A 20,187-nucleotide genomic window follows, 5' to 3' on the forward strand; every position below is an offset into this window, starting at 1 on the left:
GACATTAACTAGGTCAGCTCCTTGTGGGTCGTGCAGAATTATCTGCTGTCATGTGTCTCCCCAGCTTGATATCTGTCCAATTTTAAATTACTCAAGAGATGGTGAAATGAATTTGTCATCACTGAGCTGCAGATTCATTCACACAACCAAGCAGCAGGGTGGTTTGACAGGCCTACCCGGAAAGCAGATGAACAAAACTCTAAGATGTTAGGACAGGTAAAACAGATTCCCGGAAAATTACAGTGAGTGCTCATGTAGTAATAAGGGATGGCTAGAGGAATTTAGACTGCCAATGCACAGAACTGTGGTCACTAATTTAGCTCAGTACTTAAGATTGAATAGGAATTGGCTGGGCATGGTGGCTCACATCTGTAATCCCAGCACTTTGGGAGGCCTAGTCGGGCGAATCACAGGGTCAAGAGTTCGAGACCAACCTGGCCAATATGGTGAAACCTCCGTCTGTACTAAAAATACAAAAATTAGCTGGGCATGGTGGCGCAGACCTGTAGTGCCAGCTACTCGGGAGGCTGAGGCAGGAGAATCACTTGAATCTGGGAAGGGGAGGTTGCAGTGAGCTGAGATTGTGCCGCTGTACTCCAGTCTGGGTGACAGAGTGAGACTCTGTCTCAAAAAAAAAAAAAAAAAGAAAACAAAGATTGAATAGGAATTAATGATCAGTTGCAAAGACTCAACTAAAAGTACTTATGGTATTTTTGTTTGCTTTTTTTGGAGACGGAGTCTTGCTCTGTCACCTAGGCTGGAGTGCAGTGGCGTGATCTTGGCTCACTGCAACCTCCACCTCCCTTCAGCCTCCTGAGTAGGTGCACGCTACCACACTCATCTAATTTTTGTTTTCTGTATTTTTAGTAGAGATGGGTTTTCACCATGTTAGCCAGACTGGTCTCAAACTCCTGACCTCAGGCAAGCTGCCTGCCTCGGCCTCCCAAAGTGCTGGGGTTACAGGTGTGAACCACAGTGCCCGGCCAAGGTACTCATTTTTATTTAACTAGTGTATTCCGATTTTACTAGTATATTAAATGCTTTTCAGGACGGACTATGTTTCCTGTTGCACTTTCTGTACAACTTTGTTATTTATTCTACTCAACATCTTTGAGAGGGCAGAAGATGTGTTTTTTTCCACAGGGAAGTATAGCCACATCTTTGTATCTTTAGAACTTGTCTCCTTCCGCTGCTATTAGCTTACTCTACTGCTGGTTCCTGTGTCTCTCTATACCGTTAGGTGATGAACTCATTAGAGGCATCAAGAACGATATTTTATTCACCTCTGTGTTCACAGAAGTCTGCAAAGTGCCTGCCCGTAAGGGCACTCAAATATTATTTGAATAAATTAACAAAAGAATTAGCACTCCCAAGAACTGTCTTTAAGAAAACACACACCATATTTGTGTGACTACAAAAGCAATCATTAGAGAAAAATGTTTAAATGCTTTAAAGTCTAACCAAAAAATTGATTCTGTTTTATTTGTGGATCTATGAATATGTTATCTTTTTCAGAATCTGATTTACCTTCCAATTATTGTTTACCATTCTGAACCTACAATAAGCTCCCCCCTTCCTAAACTCTTGGGTCATTGTAAAATTAGTTATCTTTTTTTTTTGAATACATGTTCACTGCTGACAAAGTGGTAAAGCCAGAGTTATGCTTGACCATAGAAGGTTATAACTCTCAAAAGAGAAAAATCCACAGGTGGGTAATTGATTATTGGTGTAATAGAGTGAGAGTGAATTCCTTAGAAGTTTAAATGAAAGCAGAACTATATTCCCATCGTGGAGGGAACTTAAAGTTTCTGGTATGATGAGCCACTGCCCCAAGTGTTGACAATATCTTGTTCTCTGGAAGAGAATGAGTTTGTCTTCTGCCAAGGTACACACTCTATATTTCCAACTGTCACATCTGCCTTGCAGGCTGACTGAACCCAGAGCAAATCAATCATAAAAGTTAATCCAATAGACTTCCCTTCAGCTGCTGGAAATCAGGCATCACATCTGTGAAAAGAGTGCTAGTTATAACAAATGAGATCACAAATTTGACCATTTTATTAGACACCCTCTACTAATGTTAACAGACATAGATGGAGGTTAAGTTGAAATTAAATTGAAATCTTCTTACCTCTGTACTGATTGCAATATCTGATAATACCCTCAACTTTCGTGGTGCAAATCAATTGCCTGGTACTCAGAGCCCAGCCTTAATAGGTGATAACCGGTGTGATTCTAGAGAAGAGGGCTTGGTGGCAGGGAAATAAATGAGATTAGCAATATTTGACTTGGAGCCATAGGCATCAATTCTGCTCCACCTGTCAACCAGGTTCTAAGAACAAGACTCGGAGCAGCTTTTGCTCCTGCTAGTGATGCAGGGCCAGGAGAGTCCCTACACTCTTCATTTGCAGATGTCCACAAGGAGAAGCCACGCCTACATTTATCTTGTGAGTGAAGAAGCCCAGAGGAATGAGAGCATTCCGGTAGGGTATCAGAATTCTCTTTTGTTTATGCTAATTGACAGAGCAGGAGCATTGCCATCGTAGACAAACACCACCATTTTAAGTTCCCCTTAAATAAAAATACTGCCTAATCTAGCCCCAAAACATCAGCCTAATGGCTGATGTCAGCATAATCAGAAGCATTCCAACCCTAAGATAAACCCCCCTCTCTCACCAGAAACATGCCAACACCAAGATAGCCTCCCCTCCAACCAGAGACATTCCACCTCACAGTAAACTTTCCCTCATATAGAAACACTCTGAACCTACAATAAGCTTTCCTCTTCTTAAAACCCTTAAATATCCTTAGTAAGAGAGAATGCTTCTGACTGAAATCGGCCAGAAGCCCCTCTCAGGTTTATTCTCCAGAATAAACCTGTCTTTGACTGTTGAACCACTTTTCATGTTTCTTTCCTCTTTCTTTAACTCTTACATGAATGTTAAAAGAAATTTATATAATATTGAGTGTTTCATGCTTTCCAGAGAATAAGGAGAATGTACACAAACTATTGCAAAGTTATACAGGTAATGTGACTTCATTGTTAGCATACAGTGTTACACAAATAAATTACCCAAACTTTTAAAATAGAAATCTTTATCAATGGTAAAGCTAATAATAATTATCATTCACTGGAATCTTCCATGTGCAAAACACTACATGTCTTTACATTTTATGAATAAGGTAACTAGTGATCAGGGAGATTGAATCAACTGTTTTAAGTCATCTACATAGTCAATGAGAGAACTAATCATTGGCCAGGTCAGTTTGATTCCAAATTATATGCTTTATACCATATTGTGATAATATATGCTTACAGTTTCTACTTCTCTTGTGTTACACCATGACCACCATAAACTCAACCTGTCACTCAGAATAATAGCAATGACAACCCAAAGATTCTATATTTTTGAGTGTATCAACTCAAATAGTTACCCAAGACCCAGACCATTGTAGAAAACATGGATCTCCTAAAATAGGATGATAAGGCCAAGACCAACTTCACTGATGAAGGCAGCAGAGATCAGAGGTTTGTATACAGAATTGTGCAGTCCCAGCTAAGTGGGGCAGCTTCTCAACAATATAGGTATAGGAATACAAGAATATGAAGTTGATACACAGCTTTAGTCCCCACCTAAAATGAGATTAGAGATGTGGAGAAAGTTCAGTGATGGGGTATTCAGCCAGAAATGAGGAGAAAAGGTCAAGATGAATGGCAGGAGTCAGGAGTTTGTGCATGAGCCAATGAGCCAGAAAGTCTCAGTCAAGTCAGCCAACCCCAAAGGGAAATCGGCTATATGGCCACTGTGCAGCTGAGTTTCAGTTGCATGTAATTCATCTTTTTTTTTTTCCCATAAGTGAGAAGTGTTTTAAACTGGTAACTTTCTAGATACCCACTTTAATGTTAATAGTTTTTTTTTTTCCATCCCAAAAGAGATGAATGCAAAGGCCCTAGTGAGAACATAGCTATCATTTTTCACCTGAGTTATTATCCAGCGATGGGGGTGGTGAACTCATCCAGGCTTATAATGTGTTAGAAGGCAAACCACTCTTTCTAATTAGAGGCAAACCCTTCATTGGTATTTCCAGGAGAACACATGCTGCCTGGTGAGCAGAGGTTACTCAGAAATATGTTGGGAAATTGACAGAAACCATCTTCATCATGCCCTCTCCAACGCCCTCTATACTTGGCTCAGTAAAGAGCAAGAGCAGGAATCCACTTCAAGGAAGTGGGTTTCATAGGGGTAGAAAGGAGCCCAGAGATCACCTAGCTCAACCGTGTGCTTTATGAATGTGAAAATAAGATACTGAGAAGGTGTTTCTTGCCATTAGTTCACTGTCTTGCCTGTATTGCAACATCGGCCTTCTGTTTTGCTGTTGAGCTCTTTACTACCTGCTTAAAGCAACATCGGACGCTTAGGGGAGGCTGCACAGAAAGTGAAAGGCCAGTGAAGAAGGTTTACACAATTCTCCAGAAAACATAAAAGAGAAAAGGATTGAAACTGATTCTTAAGTTTTAAGATAGATAAACAAGAAAAATTTGAAATTTAAACCCAGAAGACAGATAAGATCCTATTAGTTTAATCAAAAAGTTGGTAGCACAAACACATGACTAAGATGAAGGCACATAAAATGTACCTTTCTCCCCACCGCCACCACCACAAAAAAATCTAATCTCATCTAAGATGCAGAGGAAAACAACTATAAGTCAAGAAGATACATAACTTAGGAGAAATTCACTGGCTTGAAGCTATAAATAGCATGGGGAAATTTGGTTAAGGATAAATGGAGAGGAAGCTCAGCTGATACAGTTTTAGAATTGAGGTTATGGATGATGTTACCCTGGTACACAGACCTACTATCACAAACCTGACAGGCAAATAATATCTAGTAGAAGCAAGGAATCCCAACTTTGGACGTTTGCTGGAAGTCTCATTCTCAGAATATCTGATAAATCCCTCGCTTGTCTTATTGACAATTTAATCTCCCAGAAAAATTAGGTGAAATTCAATTCCCGAATGAATAAAGGAGTTATCCAGGTTTTTCTTTCATGGCAGTGTTTCTTAAAGAATGATCCATGAACCACTATTGGGTGTTCACAAGGTTAAAATGATTTTTTGAAGAATACTAAGACATTTTTCATTTTTACTCCTTTAACATGTGCATGAATAGTGTGAAAGTAATGATGAGTAAAACACCAGTCCTTAGCATAAATCAACTAGCTGCATCAATTGTCTGGTAGTCATTTGACTCTTCACTGCCGCACACTCAAATAAGTCAATATGTAAATAAGTAAGCAAAAGCCACTGTTGTTTGTTTAAGAATGTCCTAATGAAGCAGTGGAAGTATTAATTTTGTTAGATCTTGGCCCTTGAATACATATATTCTCAATATTTTGTATGACAATATGGAAAGTAAAGCACATCTATGGCATGTCAAACTACGATGATTGTCTCAAGAAGAAGCATTTGTGCAATCTTTTGAGTTGCAAGCTGAACTTGCTACTTTTTTTTCATGGGACCATGTTTTTATTTGAAAAAATATCTAACAAGCGATATGATTTCAGGTTTGGTCATTTAGCAGACTTTTCTTGAAATAAATGGAGAGTGTGTGTCATGTCAAGGAAAATAATTGATAGTATTTGTGGTCTAATACATTTGAGTTTTCTGGTGAAATTAGGATTTTTGAAAACTTGTACTCACCAAGATGACCTTGATGGTGGCAAATATTTGGACACTTTTCTAGTGAGGTCAATGGTGGTTTATTTTTTTGTATCATACAATTAAATGTGCAAACATTTGAAAAACCAAATGCATGATGTTGCAAAATCATGCATAGAGAAAAAGTACTTTCATAGTGCAAGATAGACTAGTGGATTTTAATGCAAAAGAGTATGCAAAATTTATTGATTGGTTTCCAATTTCATATCACAACCAACCTTTAAGAAAATATTAATAATCAAAATTGTTGTTATCAACATCAATAAAGAATATCCACAGTTAACTGAAAAGACTATAAAATACCCCTCTCATTTTAAACCATTTACACCTGAAGTTGCAATTTTTTGAATTTGAAAAATCAGACCTTGGTGATAACCTTGAGCATTAGGATTAAATAACTCCCACATACTTAGTGTTCCAATAATGGAACACTAGGCATAAATGGCATCAACAATTTTGATTAGTAAACTACCTATTTGGGCTTATATTTTCTTCATATACTTCAGCCAAAGCAACATAGTACAGCATACTAAATGCAGAATTATATACGAGAAGCCAGACAACAAAGAAATTCATAGGAAATAAAACAGTACTACTCTTTTCACTATTCTTTAAATGTAGTTTTTAATGAAACATGCCATATAAACTTCAATGAGTTTATTATTGTTATTTTAAAATTAATGCTCTAAACATTTTTATGGCAAATGTCAATAATAACTCACATTAGTGAAAGCTGTTTGGGATCCTTCATCATTTTTTTTTTTTTTTTTTTTTTTTTTTTTATTTATTGCATTTTAGGTTTTGGGGTACATGTGAAAAACATGCAAGGTTGTTGCTTAGGTGCATACGTGGCAGTGTGATTTGCTGCCTTCCTCCCCTTCACCCATATCTGGCATTTCTCCCCATGCTATCCCTCCCCAATTCCCCACCCCCCCGCTGTCCCCCCCCACTCCCCCACAACAGACCCCCATGTATAGTGCTCCCCTCCCTGTGTCCATGTGTTCTCCTTGTTCAACACCCGCCTATGAGTGAGAACATGTGGTGTTTGATTTTGTGTTCTTGTGTCAGTTTGCTGAGAATGATGGTTTCCAGGTTCATCCATGTCCCTACAAAGGACGCGAACTCCTCGTTTTTAATGGCTGCATAATATTCCATGGTGTATATGTGCCACATTTTTCCTGTCCAGTCTATCATTGATGGGCATTTGAGTTGGTTCCAGGTCTTTGCTATTGTAAACTGTGCTGCTATGAACATTCATGTGCATGTGTCCTTATAGTAGAACGATTTATAATCCTTTGGATATATGCCCAGTAATGGGATTGCTGGGTCAAATGGAATTTCTATTTCTAGGTCCTTGAGGAATCGCCACACTGTTTTCCACAATGGTTGAACTAATTTACACTCCCACCAACAGTGTAAAAGTGTTCCTATTTCTCCACATCCTCTCCAGCATCTGTTGTCTCCAGATTTTTTAATGATTGCCATTCTAACTGGTGTGAGATGGTATCTCAATGTGGTTTTGATTTGCATTTCTCTAATGGCCAGTGATGATGAGCATTTTTTCATATGCTTGTTGGCCTCATGTATGTCTTCTTTTGTAAAGTATCTGTTCATATCCTTCGCCCACTTTTGAATGGGCTTGTTTGTTTTTTTCTTGTAAATCTTTTTTAGCTCGTTGTAAATTCTGGATATCAGCCCTTTGTCAGATGGGTAGGCTGCAAAAATTTTTTCCCATTCTGTTGGTTGCCGATTCACTCTATTGACTGTTTCTTTTGCTGTGCAGAAGCTGTGGAGTTTGATTAGGTCCCATTTGTCTATTTTGGCTTTTGTTGCCAATGCTTTTGGTGTTTTGGTCATGAAGTCCTTGCCTACGCCTATGTCCTGAATGGTTTTGCCTAGGTTTCCTTCTAGTGTTTTTATGGTGTTAGGTCTTATGTTTAAGTCTTTAATCCATCTGGAGTCAATTTTAGTGTAAGGTGTCAGGAAGGGGTCCAGTTTCTGCTTTCTGCATATGGCTAGCCAGTTTTCCCAACACCACTTATTGAACAGGGAATCCTTTCCCCATTGCTTGTTTTTATCAGGTTTGTCAAAGATCAGGTGGTTGTAGATATGTTGTGTTGCCTCCGACGCCTCTGTTCTGTTCCATTGGTCTATATCTCTGTTTTGGTACCAGTACCATGCTGTTTTGATTACTGTAGCCTTGTAGTAGAGTTTGATGTCTGGTAGTGTGATGCCTCCTGCTTTGTTCTTTTTGCTTAGAATTGACTTGGCTATGCGGGCTCTCTTTTGGTTCCATATGAAGTTTAAGGTGGTTTTTTCCAGTTCTGTGAAGAAGGTCATTGGTAGCTTGATGGGGATAGCATTGAATCTGTATATTACTTTGGGCAGTATGGCCATTTTCACGATATTAATTCTTCCTAACCATGAACATGGAATGTTTCTCCATCTGTTTGTGTCCTCTCTTATTTCGTTGAGCAGTGATTTGTAGTTCTCCTTGAAGAGGTCCTTTACATTCCTTGTTAGTTGTATTCCTAGGTATTTTATTCTCTTTGTAGCAATTGTGAATGGCAGTTCGTTCTTGATTTGGCTCTCTTTAAGTCTGTTATTGGTGTATAGGAACGCTTGTGATTTTTGCACATTGATTTTGTATCCTGAGACTTTGCTGAAGTTGCCTATCAGTTTCAGGAGCTTTTGGGCTGAGATGAGGGGGTCTTCTAGATAAACAATCATGTCGTCTGCAAATAGAGACAATTTGACTTCCTCCTTTCCTAATTGAATACCCTTTATTTCTTTTTCTTGCCTGATTGCTCTGGCTAGAACTTCCAGTACTATATTGAATAGGAGTGGTGAGAGAGGGCATCCTTGTCTAGTGCCGGATTTCAAAGGGAATGCTTCCAGTTTTTGCCCGTTCAGTATGATATTGGCTGTGGGTTTGTCGTAAATAGCTTTTATTATTTTGAGATACGTTCCATTGATACCTAGTTTATTGAGGGTTTTTAGCATAAAGGGCTGTTGAATTTTGTCGAAGGCCTTCTCTGCATCAATTGAGATAATCATGTGGTTTTTGTCTTTGGTTCTGTTTATGTGGTGAATTACATTTATAGACTTGCGTATATTGAACCAGCCTTGCATCCCCGGGATGAATCCTACTTGATCATGGTGGATAAGCTTTTTGATGTGCTGTTGTAATCGGCTTGCCATTATTTTATTGAAGATTTTTGCATCTATGTTCATCATGGATATTGGCCTGTAGTTTTCTTTTCTTGTTGAGTCTCTGCCAGGTTTTGGTATTAGGATGATGTTGGTCTCATAAAATGATTTGGGAAGGATTCCCTCTTTTTGGATTATTTGGAATAGTTTCAGTATGAATGGTATCAGTTCCTCTTTGTATGTCTGGTAGAATTCGGCTGTGAACCCATCTGGACCTGGGCTTTTTTTGGGTGGTAGGCTCTTAATTGCTGCCTCGACTTCAGACCTTGTTATTGGTCTATTCAGGGTTTCGACTTCTTCCTGGTTTAGGCTTGGCAGGAGGCAGCTGTCCAGGAATTTATCCATTTCCTCCAGGTTTTCTAATTTATGTGCATAGAGTTGTTTGTAATAATCTCTGATGATGGTTTGAATTTCTGTGGAATCTGTGGTGATATCCCCTTTGTCATTTTTTATTGCATCTATTTGATTATTCTCTCTTTTCTTTTTTATTAGTCTGGCTAGTGGTCTGTCTATTTTGTTGATCTTTTCAAAAAACCAGCTCCTGGATTTATTGATTTTTTGAAGGGTTTTTCGTGTCTCTATCTCCTTCAGTTCTGCTTTGATCTTAGTTATTTCTTGTCTTCTGCTAGGTTTTGAGTTTTTTTGATCTTGCTCCTCTAGCTCTTTCAATTTTGACGATAGGGTGTCAATTTTAGATCTCTCCTTTCTTCTCATGTGGGCACTTATTGCTATATATTTTCCTCTAGAGACTGCTTTAAATGTGTCCCAGAGATTCTGGTATGTGGTGTCTTCATTCTCGTTGGTTTCGAAGAACGTCTTTATTTCTGCCTTCATTTCATTGTTTATCCAGTCAACATTCAGGAGAAAGTTGTTCATTTTCCATGAGGCTGTGCGGTTCTGGGTTGGTTTCTGAATTCTGAGTTCTAACTTGATTGCACTGTGGTCTGAGAGACTGTTTGTTATGGTTTCCGTTCTTTTGCATTTGCTGAGGAGTGATTTACTTCCAATTATGTGGTCAATTTTAGAGTAGGTGTGATGTGGTGCTGAGAAGAATGTATATTCTGTGGATTTGGGGTGGAGAGTTCTGTAAATGTCTATTAGGTTTGCTTGTTCCAGGTCTGAGTTCAAGTCCTGGATATCCTTGTTAATTTTCTGTCTCGTTGATCTGTCTAATATTGACAAGGGTGTGTTGAAGTCTCCCACTATTATTGTGTGGGAGTCTAAGTCTCTTTGTAAGTCTTTAAGAACTTGCCTTATGTATCTGGGTGCTCCTGTATTAGGTGCATATATATTTAGGATCGTTAGCTCTTCTTGCTGCATTGATCCTTTTACCATTATGTAATGTCCTTCTTTGTCTCTTTTGATCTTTGTTGCTTTAAAGTCTATTTTATCAGAGATGAGAATTGCAACTCCTGCTTTTTTTTGCTCTCCATTTGCTTGGTAAATCTTCCTCCATCCCTTTATTTTGAGCCTTTGTGTATCCTTGCATGCGAGATGGGTTTCCTGGATACAGCACACTGATGGGTTTTGGCTTTTTATCCAATTTGCCAGTCTGTGTCTTTTGATTGGGGCATTTAGTCCGTTTACATTTAGGGTTAATATTGTTATGTGTGAATTCAATCCTGTCATTTTGGTGCTAGGTGGCTGTTTTGCCCTTTGGTTGATGCAGATTCTTCATTGTGTTGATGCTCTTTACCTTTTCGTGTGTTTTTGGAGTGGCTGGTACTGGTTGTTCTTTTCTATGTGTAGTGCCTCCTTCAGGAGCTCTTGTAGAGCTGGTCTGGTAGTGATGAACTCTCTGAGTTCTTGCTTGTTCACAAAGGATTTTATTTTTCCTTCACTTATGAAGCTTAGTTTGGCTGGATACGAAATTCTGGGTTGAAAGTTCTTTTCCTTAAGGATGTTGAATATCGGCCCCCACTCTCTTCTGGCCTGTAGGGTTTCTGCTGAGAGATCTACAGTGAGTCTGATGGGCTTCCCTTTGTGGGTAACCCGACCTTTCTCTCTGGCTGCCCTTAGTATTTTCTCCTTCATTTCAACCCTGGTGAATCTGATGATTATGTGTCTTGGGGTTGCTCTTCTAGAGGAGTATCTTTGTGGTGTTCTCTGTATTTCCTGGACTTGAATCTCGGCCTGCCTTGTTAGGTTGGGGAAGTTTTCCTGGATAATATCCTGAAGAGTATTTTCCAGCTTGGATGCATTCTCTTCGTCACATTCAGGTACACCTATCAAACGTAGATTAGGTCTTTTCACATAGTCCCATATTTCTTGTTGACTTTGTTCATTCCTTTTTACCCTGTTTTCTCTAATCTTGCCTTCTCGTTTTATTTCATTGAGTTGATCTTCGACCTCTGATATCCTTTCTTCTGCTTGGTCAATTCGGCTGTTGAAACTTGTGCATGCTTCACGAAGTTCTCGTGTTGTGTTTTTCAGCTCCATCAATTCACTCATATTCCTCTCTAAGTTGTCCATTCTTGTTAGCATTTCGTCAAGTCTTTTTTCAAGGTTCTTAGTTTCTTTGCATTGGGTTAGAACATGTTCTTTTAGCTCACGGAAGTTTCTTATTATCCACTTTCTGAAAGCTGATTCTGTCATTTCATCACACTCATTCTCCATCCAGTCTTGTTCCCTTGCTGGTGAGGAGTTGTGATCCCTTGTAGGAGGAGAAGTGTTCTGGTTTTGGGTGTTTTCATCCTTTTTGCGCTGGTTTCTTCCCATCTTTGTGGATTTATCCACCTGTTGACTTTGTAGTTGTTGTCTTTCTGATTTTGGTAATTTTAAGTCTGCTGTGGCAGAACTCATAAACCCCCTGCTCTTCCCCCCAGGTGTTCTGTCCCAGGGAGTTACGGTTTTATGATGTTCCCCTGTGCGGTTGCTGTTTTCCCTGCCCACAAGGTGGCAGCCTAGTCACACTCAGGTTGCAGAGGCTTCGCTAAGCTGCTGTGGGCTCCACCCAGCTTCCGTGTGAACTTCTGGGTGTAGTTAGAACTGCTTCCGATATGTTGGCCCGCCCCTGTAGTGACGGAGTCTCTGTAGTGGCGGATTGCCTTGGTAGAGAACAGCAGGGTGCCTATGGAGAACGCCCCTCCTCCACAGAGCTGGACCGTCCCGGTTTCAGTTGTGTTTCAGGTCTTCTTGCTGGGTAAGAGGGGACACCGTCTCATCTGATCTGCCTCCGGAGCCGCTGCGTTGGCTAAAGCCGCGGCTCTGAGATTCGTGGCGCTGGCCTGGCTCCCCGTTTCAGCTCCCCTTGCTGGCTTATAGGGGACTCAGACTCTCTTACTTTGTACAGTGAGCCGTTGCCTCAGGGTGCCGGCCCAGCGGCTGCGCCGTTCAAGCCAGCAGCGCCAGCGGCGCTGGCGACCCGTGTGGCTTCTCTGCGTGTGAATCTCCTGGTCTGTGGGCAGTAAAAATCAGTCTGGAAATACGGCGTCCACTCACCCTCTGTGCTTTCTCTCGGAGCTGCATTCCCGAGTTCCTCCTAAGCGGCCATCTTGATGTCTCCTCTCCGGGATCCTTCATCATTTTTAAGGGCATAAAGCGATCCTGAGATGAAAATGTTTCATAATCTCTATTTCATGATAGCCCCACCTCCACAACTCCTGGAAAACCTATACCCCTGAACTTGCTTGATTTTTCTCCAAAGCACTCAGCCCCTCCTAACATATTTGGCTTTGATTCTCTGTTTAATGTTTATTTCCCACAACTGGAATCTTTACTCCATGGTGAAGGAAACTTGTCACAGTTCCGCATCCTCTTCTGTTCTTGGTTCTGAAAATATCCTGGCATATAGTGGGGACTCAGTGAATATTTGTTAAGTGATGAGTGAAGTGAATGATTAATAATATCTGTCCTTAAAAGTCTTCATGCAACGAGACCTCCCATTTTCATGGTGCAGGTGTCTACGATTTTCCATTAGTGTTTGTTTGAACTTGAGCAGATCCACAGTTGCTACCTGAGACATGCTTGACCTTGCCTGTTTATACCCCTATGTGAGGAGAGCTCAATGCCTATGGTAGATGATTTTCACCTGGATGAGACTATTTAAAATTCAGAGCACTATGTCAGCCTTGTATCCAAACATCCTAAATTATTTCCATTTTATTTTAGTAAAATTATAGAGCAGCACTTCAGGCACTGCCAGATGCCTTGGTCTCAAACTGCAGCCAGTAAGCATCCACTCAGACTATGTTGCTTTAATGAGAGAAAGTCAAAGCTTCTTCACCTAACAATAAGACTAATCTAAAAATCACAAGGTTATAGCTTAAGAGAAATTTTTTTAAAATGTCCAGGAGTATTATTAAATAAGTACAAGCTCACTATGAGTGAAATAAAAGATGACACAATCTTTGGCTGTGGCCATTAAGGATAGTGTTGACAAAACAAGAAAAAAATTAGTGCTTTTGCACATAACTTGTATTGGCGAAGCCACATTTCCAAAGGAGCCATAAATGAAATTGTCACAGAAGGGAGAGATGAGGGTGAACAAGGAATGCTTTGTCTAAGAGAGTGAAGGCAATGGGGCATGAGGGTTGTTTTAAGATACTTTAAGGCCTGAGTCCCTGTGGCCCTGGGAGTCAACTCTAGATAAATTGGTATAAGGGAGGCAGTTTTAACATTATCATAAATAAATACATAATAATTTCAGGTATTTGGAAGTGGGACAGATTCCCTTGCCTGGCTGTGAACGTGCCTTTCTATAAAGTATTTAAGAATGCTTATTGGCTAGCTGCAGGAAGATGCCTTATGATGGAGATTTCTTCATTGGTTTGACTTGGGAGGATGAAGGGGTGCTTAGATGTCTTTTAAAGTTTTGAGGGTTTGTTGTTTGTTTTACCAATAAGATTATGGTAAAAATATACGTTCCTATTTTCATATTCTTATTTCTGTATTTTTATATGCCACTTTTTCTGACAAATTAATTCAGAAAATTCAGAACAATAACACTGTATTTCAATTGCTTGCAAATTTAAACACTTTCTCCATAAACATTCATTCATTTTACTGTTTAAAGGAAAAGATGCAATTGATGGCACAATACTCTTAATTCTTCAGTAAAGTTATTAGTAATTTTCTTATTTTACATGAAGTAACTACTTCATTAGACCCTGTGTTGAACACAAGCCCTGTAAGATAAATTAATGTGGCTGAACCTGTTGTGACTGACAACCTCTCCAGAGTCAGGTGAAATGTCCAGCTTGTTAACTAAGATGCAGTTGAGTTTCTTTTTTCCTTTTCTGGCCAACATGGTGAAACCATGTCTCTACTAAAAATAGAAAAAAATTAGCTGGGTGTGCTGGCATGCACCTGTAATCCCAGCCACTCGGGAGGTTGAGGCAGGGGATTGCTTGAACCAGGGAGGCAGAGGTTGCACTGAGCTGAGATCCTACCACTGCACTCCAGCCTGGGTGACAGAGCAAGACCCCATCTCACAACAAACAGAAAACTGGGTAGTTGTAATTCTACAGTTTGCGGTGGTGAATAGAGTATTACTCTTCCCCATCCTTCCCCTACCGCAGTGCTATATCCAGGCAGAAACTCAACATCCTGGGAAACCGATAGATATGAAAGATAATTAACAGAAGTCCAATATCTACTAATTACTGTCATGTACCACATAACAACATTTTGGTCAACAATGGACCACATATAGGATGGTGGTCTCATGAGATTATAATACCATATTTTTATTGTACCTCTTCTTTCTTCTCTCCTTCCCTCCCTCCCTCCCTTCCTCCCTTCCTTTCTTCCTCCCTTCCTTCCATCCATCTTTCTTAGACAGGGCTTGCTCTGTCATTCAGGCTGGAATGCAGTGTTGCAATCACAGGTTCCTGGGCTTAAGTGATCCTCCTGCTTCAGCCTCCTGAGGAATAGAGGCCCAAGCCACAGCACCTGGCTACTTTCTTTTTTTTTTTTACAAAAAATATAGAGAGATAGGGTCTTGCTATGTTGCCCAGCCTGGTCTCAAACACCTGACCTCAAGCCATTCTCTCACCTTACCTCCCAAAGTGCTGGCATTACAGGCACGAGCCACCACACTGGGCTCTACTGCACTTTTTCAATGTTTAAATACACAGATACCTACCACTGTGTTAACAATTGCCTGTATATTCAGTGGAGTCACATGCTCTACAGGTTTGTAGTCTAGGAAGAAGCATGGCACAGTGTTCGGCAAACATTTGCAGTATAAACTAAGTGAATAAAATCCCACTTTGTTGTCGTTGTTTTCTATCATCCAAGAGAACTTTGAAGTAGCTCCAGAGACTATACTTCTTATTCCAAATAAACGCATCTTCATTTCTAAAATAAACAAACTAAAATACTAACTCAGAAAAGAAAATCAAATGTTTAATTTTGGAAAGTATAAAAATTTATCAAGATTATTAACAAGTAGTTGCATACTTGTCACAGAATGACAAGTTCAGCTCCTTCAGCTTTGGCAGGCCACCATGGATGGCACCTGCAATGGCAACGGCAACCTTGTGGCAACCCCCAATGGCAACCAGGCAGTCCCCAAAATTGATCACCTCTACCTGCTGCAAGGTCTTCAAGGTCTCAGCCATGGCCACAGCGCCCTTCTCAGTGAAGGTGTTGTTCAGGTTGATGACCTGCAGCAGGGGGTTGACGGCAAAAGCCTGGGCCAGGGCAGTGACACCAGGGTGGTTGATCCCATTCTGTGGCATGTGGACCTCCTCCAGGGTCCCAGTGACCCTAAAAGCTTCTGCCAATGCAGTGGCGCCATCGTTCTCCAGACGGTTCCTGCCAGCCACAAAGACCTTCAGGGCCAGAGGCTTGCTTTGGACACTGGATTTCCAGTGACACTCGGTCAGAGCTGCAGCCAGGATCTTGTTCCCCTCCGAAGCCCATGCCACAGTTGTTGAGCTTGAGTTCGTGCAGGGTGAAACAGGCTGAGCTCTTGAGTAGGACCTCAAAGCCTTGCATGCCGTCAGGCCCAAATGCGTTGTCACTTAAGTCCAGTTCTACCAGCTGGGCCCCAGCTGTGATGAGTCCTTCCCCTAGTGAGATCAGGGCTGGTGGGATCTTGGACCACAGCCTCCCTGTGAACATGTCATTCCAGTGGCAGCGCTTCAACTCCGACTTCTTCTCTAAGGCCTTGGTGACGACCCAGGCTGCTTCCATGCCCACCATGTTGCCTTCCAGACACAGAGCCTCCAACTTGTCAAAGTCTTCAATCTCTTTAATCACATTTTTAGCATCTTCCGTGGAGTTGAGTTTGAGGTTCTTGCCCTTGAAACTCAGCTGTCCCCTAGCCACCTGAGTCTTGGCCAGTGTCTCTTGCAGCTTGGCAATGTATTCCGGGGCCACGTTGGTCAGGCTGGTGGGCTCCCCTGGAGATCTGCAGACTTGGGGTCCAGCGGTCCCGATGTCCAGACCGCTTGTCTGTCCGGTCTCTCAGGCTCCTGGCCTCATGCGCTTCGAACACCACCTGCTCTCTGCCCTGTGGCAGATGATGGCGGAGGAGGAGGATTGTGAAATCCCTCTTTTTTTTTTTTTTGCATATTAAACAATTTATTAGAGGTAGAAAAAAAAAAAAAAGTGCATCGTGACCTTTAAGCTGTCCAGACTGAAAAAGTCTTTTCCAAGCTTCTTGGTGCAGAACTATGCCGACTCAACTGAGTACTCACCCAGGCTTGGGGCCAATTCAAAGCTTTCCTTTAATTAAAAATAAAATGTTTGTCCCTGAAGCAAGCTTCTTGCCATGTTGCTACTGTTAGGTGAAGATGGAGCAGCCTCTTTGAAAAAAATCCCGTAAATCAGCAACTCTTAGATTTCCAGGCATCATGTCGATATTACTTCTAAACTGTCTAAGGTTTAGTATCTGTTGATCACCTTTTCTTCTAATAAAGAATCTCAGCCTTTTGGAAATAACCTGAGAGTTAAACGTCCAATTGACAGCTACTTAACTCACGTCCAAAACTGTTGAGAAAAATGGTAGTTGAGACAGTCCAAGGAACAAGCTGAACATCATCGTTAGATACTTGTGTCAAGCAGAGCATTAGAATGTAAACTCCTTGGTTTAAAATGATTTGGTCCTCATAGAAACGCTTTGCCTGCACTAAGATTCATGACCATGCTCTCAGCTTTTACTAAAGATTGGTTTAAGAAAAACCTTCATGAAGTGCATTTATTTATTATTTTTAAGTAAAGTTTATTTTGTTCTTTATATGAGTAATTCATACTCATTATAGTCAAATTGGAAAAATACAGAAAAGTAAAAAGAAGAAAAATTTTACAGATAGTCCTATTCCCCAAAATAATATGGTTTATTTCCACTCTCTCTTAGTTTTATGAAATCATTTTTAAAATATTATGGTAGATAATAAACATAATTTACAAAGTATATTGTTTTCTGGGAAAATAGTACTGAGGACATGGTTTATGTTATGTCCCTAATAAGAGTCTATAGGATTTCTCGATAGAATATAAAATTAGGGGAAAATATGGTCTCTTGTAACAAGTCAATATGGTTTCTTTCATCACACAAACTGTATAGAGTATCAACTTATTTCTCTATTAGACTGGATGACAAGAAATTCAGACAATTTTGTGCTCATTTTTAGTAACGTTCTTCCCTAACCTTCCTCTTTTCCCTTTCTTTCTGTGTGATTTCTGTTTTCTCCTTTATCTTTATTTGATCTACCATATATAAAATATAAATGAGCTCCTTTTTGTAAAAAGCATTTACCAACTCCTTTTTGAAGAAAGTAAGATGCAAATAAATAGATTGGCAGACTGGGAGAAGCACAGTAACCTTTCTACTTTTATTCTGGTGAAAATGCAAAGAATACAACCCAATGTCATCAGAGGAGAGGGGACACATAGGGTGAGACAGAAAAACATAGGGGCCAGGCACGGTGGCTTACACCTCTAATCCCAGCACTTTGGGGACCAAGGTGAGCAGATCACTTGAGGTCAGGAGCTGGAGACCAACCTGGCCAACATGGTGAAACCCTGTCTTTACTAAAAATACAAAATTAGCCGGGAGTAGTGGTGTGCACTTGTAGTCCCGGCTACTCAGGAGGCTGAGGCAGGAGAATCACTTGATCCCGGGAGGCAGAGGTTGCAGTCAGCTGAGACAGCATCACTGCACTCCAGCCCGGGCAACAGAGCAAGACTCCATCTCAATTATATATATATGTGTGTGTGTGTGTGTGTGTGTGTGTGTGTGTGTGTGTGTATAATTACATATATACATGTATATATATATATATATATATATATATATATAGAAAATAGGTTGGCAGACTGAGAGAAGCACTCATCTCAGGGGAATCCCTTTCCTTTTAGGGAATCCCTTTCCTTGTCATATAAAAGGGATTCTCCTTTTATATGACAGTTGGGTTTGAATGCATTCTTGATTATTCTGAATGCGTTCAAAATATCAAACTGTAGCCATTTTGTTGCTTGTATCTCATGCTACTATTGACCTGAAAAGTCCATGCAGTATGGAGATGCTGAAGGGAACTCAGGCCACCTTGACAGGTCAGTTGTATGGTAAGGTAGGGATGAGCAGGGAACAGGGATGGGGTGGAAAATAATATCAATTTTAAAGTCTCTAAGGGTAAAACTATTAAAAAGAGAAAATTCACAAGTCCGGAAAATAAAAAGGGAAATGGAGTTTAATGCAAGTCATGGAATCTACTGGACTATACCCTCTGCGAGAAGATTTAGGACATTAGCTCATGGTTGTTGAGCTGGGACTGGCTGGCAGAGAAGAAAGGAAGAAGCTTGGGATACTGTTGGAAGATTGTGTAGATCCTGGGAAGGCCAAGTGTGTTTTGATAAATGCAGGTTCAGCCTCATGCATTGGAAAATCTGAGAAAATACAATAGTAAGGATAATAGTCATAAAAATGACAGTATTTTGCAATTAATGTACTACCTTTGTATTTGCTGACATTATTAAACCTTCAAAATCCTGATTGAGTAGGTTGAGCATATTATTATTATCCCCATTTTTTTTTTTTTTTTTTTTTTTGAGATGGAGTCTCACTCTGTTGCCCAGGCTGGAGTGTGTGCAGTGGTGTGATCTCGGCTCACTGCAACCTCCGCCTCCTGGGTTCAAGCAATTCTTCTATATCAGCCTCCTGAATAGCTGGAATTATAGATGCCTGCCACCATACCAGGCTAATTTTTGTACTTTTAGTAGAGACAGGTTTCATCCTATTGACCAGGCTGGTCTCAAACTCGTAACCCTATGACCTGCCCCTCTCAGCCTCCCAAAGTGCTGGGATTACAGGCATGTGCCACCACACCCAGCCATTACCCCCATTTTCAACATCAGGAAATGAAGCTCATCTTTGGCCAAATGACTTACCTGAAGTCTCACAATAAGTGATGGTATACCTCTCAGAATGTGTCCCAACAGTGAGAGAAAGAGCATGGCACCCACTCAGTATACCTCTCAGAATGCGTCCCAACAGTGAGAGAAAGAGCATGGCACCCACTCAGTAAATAATTGTAGGATGAAATGAATGAATAAAACCCTACGTTGTCGTCATTGTTGTTTTTCCTATTTCCATTATCCAAGAGAACTTTGAAATAGCTCCAGAGGCTGGGCACGGTAGTCATGCCTGTAATCCCAGCAGTTTGGAAGGCCGAGGCAGGCGGATCACCTGAGGTCAGGAGATTGAAAGCAGCCTTGCCAGCATGATGAAACCCCATATTGACTAAAAATACAAAAATTAGCCAGGTGAGGTGGTGTACACCTGTAATCCCAGCTACTCGGGAGCCTGAGGCAGAAGAATCACTTGAATCCAGGAGGCAGAGGTTGCAGTGAACTGACATCCTGGCATTGCACTCCAGTTTGGGCAAAAATAGCAAAACTCCATCTCAAAAACAAAACAAACAAAAAAAGCTCCAGAAAATATATTTCTTATTCTGAGAAAAACGCATTTTTATTTCTAAAGTAAACAAACTAAAATACTAACTCAGAAAAAAAATCAAATGTTTAATTTTAGAAAGTATAAAAATTTAAAAAGGAAAATGAATATTACTCATATCCCAGAGATAAGCACAAGTAACAGTTTGGTGTTATCCTTACACTTTATTTTTTATGTGTTTCTCTGCATGTATTTTTTGAAGTTACATATATTGTGCATAAATTTGTTTTTCAAAATTTACAAATATATTGTAAACATTTTACCATCAATAAATGCTACAGCATGATCTTGTCTCTATTATGGTAAAAAAACATGCAACATGAGTTCTGCCCTCAACAAATATTCAAGTATACC

The 20,187-nt window shown here is 40.4% G+C and overlaps 1 long non-coding RNA gene and 1 pseudogene across 1 annotated transcript in view; one reads left to right on the plus strand and one right to left on the minus strand.

The window, feature by feature from the left end:
• The window catches only part of LOC135271582 (uncharacterized), a 67,847-nt gene that overhangs the window by 30,715 nt on the left and 16,945 nt on the right, over positions 1–20,187 (plus strand). The window lies entirely within an intron of this gene.
• On the minus strand, positions 15,314–19,452 carry LOC105710846 (ran GTPase-activating protein 1-like; annotated as a pseudogene).

This window comes from Aotus nancymaae, unplaced genomic scaffold (assembly GCF_030222135.1).
Source record: "Aotus nancymaae isolate 86718 unplaced genomic scaffold, 86718_ANA_hifiasm-v0.15.2.pri h1tg000083l, whole genome shotgun sequence".
Classification (NCBI taxonomy): domain Eukaryota; kingdom Metazoa; phylum Chordata; class Mammalia; order Primates; family Aotidae; genus Aotus; species Aotus nancymaae.